The 8,029-nt window shown below is 41.5% G+C and overlaps 1 long non-coding RNA gene across 1 annotated transcript; it reads left to right on the forward strand.

Moving 5' to 3' along the window:
* Nucleotides 1–3,037: 3,037 nt before the first annotated feature.
* LOC122987500 lies at nt 3,038–5,660 on the forward strand. Its single transcript, XR_006404502.1, has 4 exons — nt 3,038–4,014; nt 4,422–4,789; nt 4,964–5,017; nt 5,290–5,660. It is a non-coding gene; the product is annotated as an uncharacterized LOC122987500 (long non-coding RNA).
* The last annotated feature ends 2,369 nt before the right edge of the window (nt 5,661–8,029 follow it).

The raw sequence follows: 8,029 nt of genomic DNA on the forward strand, positions 1-8,029 counted from the left end.
AACTAGAGATTGATGAGGTACAACGAACATGCTACGGCAAGGGGGAGCCAGGATGACAGGTCAGAGGGGAGATATCATCATCCTCCCCACACTCCGAGATTGGGTACCAAGCCCCAACAAGCCCTTATGACCTTAACACAAGGGCAACTGACCTAAGAATGACTATCATGACTAAGCTGGACACCCAGCACCCCCGTAGCCGATTACCAAGGCTAAGTGACAAAGTACCCTCTAAAAGTCTGCAGGAGGATGTGAATGCAGCGCTACGTGCTATCCCTACTAGGACCGTAACTGAGACCAATCAGCTGGTATACACCACAGCAACAGTGATCCTAGAGATGCTTGGCTACAAGATGAACACCATAAGCCACAAAGAGCATTACCCCCCATGGAGAACGAGGCTGGAGGCCAAGATCAAGGCAACACAGAGAGAAGTTAGTCAACTCTCAGAGCTACAGAAAGGTGTGGGGACGAAAGGGATACCCAGAAAGTACAACAAGCTGTCTATACCTGAGGCACTGGAGACTGCCAAGCAAAGGCTCACAGCTCTGACTACCTGCCTGAAGAGATACACAGGAGAAGCTGAAGCCAGGAGAATAAATAGGATGTTCTCCACTGAACCATCCAAAGTGTACTCTCATTGGCAAGGTAATAACACAAGAACTGATCCTCCCAAGGCTGAGACTGAACAATACTGGAAGAGCATATGGGAGAAGGAGGCATCACATAACATCAATGCTCAGTGGCCAGTGGATCTAAGAGCAGACCACAGCAATCTCCCAGAACAAGATCTAGTGACCATTACAATGGCAGACATCCAAGAACGAGTGTCAGGTATGAAGAGCTGGACAGCACCAGGCCCGGACATGATCCACACCTACTGGCTAAAGAAACTGACTGCACTCCATGAACGCCTGGCAGCAGAAATGAACCAGCTGCTGATGGATGGGACCCACCCAGAATGGTTAACCCAAGGGTGGACAGTCCTGATCATGAAGGACCCCCAGAAGGGCACGATCCCATCCAACTACCGGCCAATAACCTGCCTCTGTACAACATGGAAGCTCCTGTCAGGCATCATAGCGGCTAAGATGAATAGGCACATGGCCCAATACATGAGCAGGGCCCAGAAAGGAATTGGTAGTAATACCAGGGGTGCTAAGCACCAGCTACTGGTTGATAGAGCAGTCACCCAAGACTGCAAGACCACGCAGACCAACGTGCGCCGCCTGGATTGACTACAAGGCGGCCTATGACTCAGTGCCACACACATGGATACTGGAATGCTTGGAAATGTACAACATCAACAGGACATTAAGAGCCTTCATCAATAACTCAATGAGGCTGTGGAAAACAACTCTGGAAGCCAACTCAAAGCCAATTGCACAAGTTACCATCAAGCGCGGCGTACACCAAGGTGATGCACTATCCCCGCTGCTAAATGAGAGTTAACAGTCATGTCTAATATGGATGAATGAGCGTGCTGGATCGTGTAAGTTTACCGATGTGATGAGACAGATATTCCTGTAGCCTTCGATATAAAACATGATCGATGGTACATAACATTACAGATGTTGTCACAAGTTAAACTGAGCGTTATGCTATCACAACTTGACACAGCTAACCCAGCTAGCAGCTAACTCCACGCTATGTTCGAGTTGAACACAGACATACCTCAGACTGTATGTTTCACTTACAGGCTGTATAAAAGTGGAAACAGTTCTAAAGTCAAGTTGACGTCAGATTCATGACGGAATATCAGACTATCAGCAACATCATTTTGTGAATGACTTAATGCTACTGATGTTTGCAGTATTTTGAACAGACATCGACACAGTCACCTACCACAGCCTAATGCAGGGGAATATCACCAGTTAATTCAACTACCAGTTAAATCGACACACCGGTGTGAGAGTAAGACAGTGTAAACAAACTTGTGTTAGCTTGCAAGTTAAGGACAGAAAGTGTTGTTAGCTGTTGTGTTGAACTGCAGTCTTGACAATTTGAGGGACCACTCATGTTTTAACTGCAGCATGCAGGCTAACTGCTAATGGTAAGCTAGCAGAGTAAGTGAGTGGGCGAGCTAGAGTAAGAGGGTGGTGGTGTGGCTGCTGTCAGGGCAGATAGAAGTGTGCAGAGCTGGGTGAGCAGAATAAACTCTGAATGTGGCAGTACATGTATACTATATTATGATCCACATTTTGCAATATAAATAAATTGTGCAGTCCTACAGATACATTTTGCTGATTGTAGTGACTCAAAAAAGCTGCAGTTTATTCCAAAAAGCAGTAAAGGTGACTCAGAGCTTTTCAGCTAGCTGTGGAGGATGAATCAGGACCAATGTCAAAAGTTAGTCTGGAACCCTGACTAGTAGTATTAACACCCCATCTCCAACCCGACCTATTTCCTAACATATCTTAATTTATTCTTAAGCTTCATTTATACCCCCAAGCAGACGTGCACACAGATAGCTGCGGACACCACGGACGGATAGTTGATGTGTTTATACTTCCTTCTGGGGTCCGCGTGGAGGACGAGTTCCACACATGCGCAGTAGATTGCCGTATACAGGAACACAGCGTTGTGTCCGACACAACAAATTGCAGGTACACAGATGTCTGCACAGAGCCTACGCGCACACCCTCTGTTGACGGAATTTACGTCACGCGGACCCCAGCAGACCCTCACGGACGCGTGGACGCGGCAACTATAATTTCAGCTTTAGGGATCCATTAGACCTTATTCTCAGGCCAGATCTTCCCAGAGCTGTGGCTGCCAGACTGATCCCCTTCCAAAAAGATCTGTTGGCACCCAACTTTCCAAGGACACTCATGAATCACGTCAGAAGCAGAGTTTTTTTTTTTTTAATTTCCTTTACATTTTTGTTTATAATGGGTGATAATTCAACTTTGCACACAGTTTGTCACGTATGGTTTTGCTATATGTAATGTTACAGGTAAAATATAAACTTTGTAGGTATCCAAATTAAATATTGCTTCAAAGTCTCTTGATACTTTTACTATTTGGTATTGTAACGGTACATAGATATGTACTGACTGAGTACTGGAAATAGTTATTCCCAAATCATATGTTTATGGACCATATATTTACATTGCAGTTGAAAAGGGTATTTACCCCAAATTATGTCAGACCCAAAGTCTCAGTGTAACACTTTTGAAGCCCAGTTCATATAAATTATGAGAACCTTCTCTGTGAGACAGTACATAGTGAGAGCAGACATTAACTACAGAGCAGACATCCAACTAATCTTAGACTGTTTACAGATATCTTGTCCTATGCACTACATTTTTTAACAAAGGCATATGTTCCAAATAGCTTCTAAGACAAGTGTGGTCTCCGCGAATATTGGAGTTCAACGTGATCTCATGGGATGGCGTATAAATACCACGCCACATTTTGCGTGTTATCATTACGCATTTTAAGCTTTTCGCGTGTCATTTAACGTCGTTTAGTCCCCATAGATTTACACATGACTGTTAAGTTTTCTGTCTGTGAAAACAAAAAAAAGGGCCGACATCCCTTTTATTCTCAGTGGAAAGTGCAATATTTCAAGACAGTTCCGGCATCAAAATGCGTTTTGTTACTAGAGAAATGTGCATTCTATTTTCATAATCTATTTTCATAATCTTCGTTCAGTGAATGTTTATGTTTAGTTTGTCAGTTATAATGAAGATGAAGCAACAGCAAACTGCTTCCCAATCTTTTAAAATAAGACTGATGTAAGCTATTTTATTGAGTTGCCTTGTAGCCAGATGCTCTGAATGAATTTCAGTTCCCTCCTTTAAGCAGTTACGCACTGTATATGGCTAGTGCTTTAATTGTGAAAGGTGAGAACGGAAGAAGTGGATCTGTAAAGCGCAGCCTTTGAAAATGTTGTAAGCAATAAAAAGTTTGCCATCTTAGTCAGAATGTGATCGGCTGGACATGCCTAGACCTACCTAGACCTACCTATGCCCAGGTGTCAATCTTCATTGCGATCCATCCCTCATCCTGGTAAGCTGCCTCTGCGCTTTCTCCATACTTGTGCTTTCCCTATTTCTGTGCATGCTAAATAACAGGTGTCAAACTTATACAGTGTTATTGAATGTTATAGCTTACATTCGGCTCCTCCTTGTAGGCTACTTTCATTCATTCATTATACTAACAGTAATGCTGTAATGCTAGACTAATCAGTTTGAAGAGAGATTTGCATACCCAAAGTAAAGTTGAAAATGTCTGGTTTGCTTTATTTATTGAAATAAGCCAAATATTCTTAAATCCACAATTAAATTGAAAATGTAACAATTAAAAATGTCACCTCCACACACATAGGCCAATTGTATGCAGTTTGTAGTTTTGAGTTTGAATATAACCTAGTTATGAAATTTTCTTTAATGATATATAATTCTTTTACTTTGCAGCATCTTCTCCCAGCCACCTCATCAAAACATAGACTACAGAGTAGATCCTCTTTAAAATCCAACCCAAAGGCTCTTTTAAGAGCCATCTTTCTCTATTATTTTCTATTAATTTCACAACTTTATCTTTCTACTTATCTGTTTACATCTATCTAGCTCTTCTCTCTCTCTCGCGCGCTCTCTCTCTCTCTGTCTGCCTGTCTGTGTGTGTGTGTGTGTGTGTGTGTGTGTTTTCAATGGCAGGCTTTACCAATAAAAATATATTGGAAGCTGCGCTGCTACTTGGGGACATCTTTATTGAGTGTACCCCAGCTCCTGCTGCTCGGAGGGAGACAGTGAGGGGAGACCCTTAACCAACGTCCTTTAAGAAGGTTGGTTCCAATATTTTGAGATGGAGAGTTAATTATCTTGTTAGTGCGTTGTTGTATTACCAGTGACAGCTCCTACCTCACACTAATTGTCAGTGAATTTATATTTTACAAATAAATAGCTATGAGGTTATATTTATAGTCACGTAAGATTTGATTCTTTTTAATGTGTTGCAGCTGAAATATTAATTCCACCAGTGACGGAGGACAACACCAGGAGTTCAGCTGCAGGTCAGACAATATCCAGTGTTCTACCAGTGCTTAACACATTTTAGACATTTGAACTGAGTATATTTGCTTATGCAATAAGCAGATTTTAAAATAGGGTCTGTACTTTGTACTACTAAACTTTGCACATCCACGTCCCTTTAGATAGTGTCTGATCAATGAATGTGATGAAGTGATGATTGTTGGTGAGAAATGCAAAATATGGTTTGGGACGCAGGGATGAACATAATATCTTTGTTACCACAGTAATTTAAGTTTAATTGTTTCCTAAATAGATGCACTGCTTCAGGAGCTCCAAGGAGCTGAGGTGCAGGACCCTGAGCCTCTGACTGCGTCAAATGACTGGGACACAAGAAACATAATGACAGCAGAAAGGTGGAAGGAGGTAAGACCTCAGCTCCTCCTGAATGCCCTGGCATCAGAGGCCATTCCAAGTGTGCGTTGTGGCAGTTGCCATCTTAAAAAGGCAGTGCTGGAGTGCAAGGAGTGCTTGCGGAGTCCACAGTTTAATGGCACTCCATAATCGCAGGTCGATGATCTCCGGCTTCTACTTACCTTTACCTCCTATAGTAGTTGTGTGGGTAAAGGATGAAGATTACTGCCATAACTATCAAGGAAAACACTAAATGTGCCATATATATACACACACACACACACACACACACACACACACACACACACACACATATATATATATATATATATATATATATATATATATATATATATATATATATATACATATACACACACACACACACACACACACACACACATATGTGCCGATATGTGTCACGCTTCAATCCAGGTAGGTACTGTCTGGATACTCAGTCCTTATTAAAAGGATGACATGAGGGGGTAACCACCCTGACCCTTCGGCCAAGAAACCCCCAGCACCAGCAAGAATTTTCTGGCTGCTTCAATAATTAAAACCTCAAAAGTAATTTAGTTTACTAGTTTTAAGTGTATGCGCACAAGCTCAAACTATGCTTTTTGGATAATTTGACTTCACATTGAGAAAACTTGCAAACGAATAACATCTACACACAGATGAGATCCCACTGGTTTATGTTTTATATATTGTTGGGCTGACAATATAATGGCAACTCTAACACAAAAATATATGTTGAATTTTACCAGTTTTAAGCAAAATCAGTTGTGTTTTGTATTAGCTATTTAGGATACAGGGACAGTGGTGAGAAGATGGATACATACTTCTATGTAAAGCATGAGACATGCAGTAAATGGGTGAGAGATGCAAGATGGATGGCGTGTTAGTTGCGGGTGGGAGTTGATTGTTAAGTAGTTTATTCTTACCCAATATGTCCTTACAAATCAGCAGCTTAGATGGAGCTTAGACACATAAACAGTACAGATATAACTATAGGTGTTAAAATATGGGACTTTAATGAATCAATAATAGCCATATTCTTTGTGTTTAAACATACCAACACTGTCAAGGGCCAGAGCCAACATGACCTCTAATTTTGACTCTGGGTCAAAGGCTGGCCACCCGAAAGTGGAAAACTTCAAATATCTCAGACTCACTCTGGACAATAAACTGAGCTTTGAACAACACATCACTAACATCCACAAACGCTGCCAACAAAGATTCTCTGCCATCTGCAAACTCAAAGCACTTATGGTCGCTCCCGACCTCCTGCTGCTGCTCTATAAAAGTATAATTGAACCCATTATCCTCTACTGTTCCCCCTGTTTCTTCACCATGTTAACTGCCTCCAATAGGAACAATCTCATGAGCATCACACAAAATGCCTCCAAAATTATTGGCCTTTCCATCCTCAATCTCTCAGACCTCAACAGCAAAGCTATCACGCAGAGAACACAACATTGTACATGACTCCATGTACTGTATTTATGTCTCTATGTATTCATGTAAGGTACTGTACAGACTGTGGCAACAAATTTTCTTGAAGGACAATAAAGAATCTGCTGTCACTCTATGAGCCCTACTTACTTATGGAAATTATGAAATCTGCTCCCAGGTACAAGCCTAAAACTGTTAAAATCAACTTATTCTTGAATGAATTAAAAAAGTAACAGAATATATTAAAAACATGTTAGTCTTTGTTGTCACTGCACCTATATGTAGGCCCCCCCAATGAGCAGTGCTGAAAAAATTGGCCCATGATTGAACCTAATTGCTAATCCCTGCTCCAGTGTTTGTGTCTAGTTTTGTCTAACCCGTGTCTTGATAGCACAACAGGAGAGGAACAGCAGCAGCGAGTGCTCCCTCTGTGTGTCTACACTGGAGGTGTTGAGGTGCAGTGTTGAGCGCAGGTGGAAGTGCTCAGAACCCAATACACATGACTGTAGTGACACGCGTAAAACAGAGGAAGAGACATGAAGCATTAATGCAAAAAATCGGAGCATAAATGTTGCGTGTGACATGTGCATGAAAAATGCATCTAACATGCTTGCTGTTTAGACATGGGATAAGAATCTATCTATGTAATATTAGGTTGTTTTGCACTAATAACAAAATTCATTGTTACCAAACACTATCTTGAAAAACTCATTAGTGGACATTCATGGCCTCCAGAGGATGGCTGCTAATGATTCTGGTGACTCCCTCAGCTTTCCTCTGGTACCACCTTTAGTATGTTTACTGAATATTTCTGAGCACATTTCTGCTCCCCCGAGGATGAATAAAAATCTAGTATGGCTGAATGAAAACGTCTCAGTGTTTGGACACACCATCCCATTCGCTTGAATGTCCAAACTTTTGACTGGTACTATAAAGCCTGACAAACCACCAGTAATTTAGATACAATTTAGATACATAGCACAAATGTACAATATTTATTTCAGATTTTTTTATGTATAATTTAGTCGTGCTCCATATTGCAGTTAAGTTGCCGATGCTAATTCTGGTTAGAAGCCTTCAGAAGAATACTAGGGGTCAAGATCTTGGCACTGGTTATATCCATGGCAATGGTTTGACATTGTGTCTCAGTGTATTTTATCCCCTCGTGGTCCAGCACCCTTGCAGAT

This window comes from Thunnus albacares, chromosome 8 (assembly GCF_914725855.1).
Source record: "Thunnus albacares chromosome 8, fThuAlb1.1, whole genome shotgun sequence".
NCBI classification, from domain to species: Eukaryota; Metazoa; Chordata; class Actinopteri; order Scombriformes; family Scombridae; genus Thunnus; species Thunnus albacares.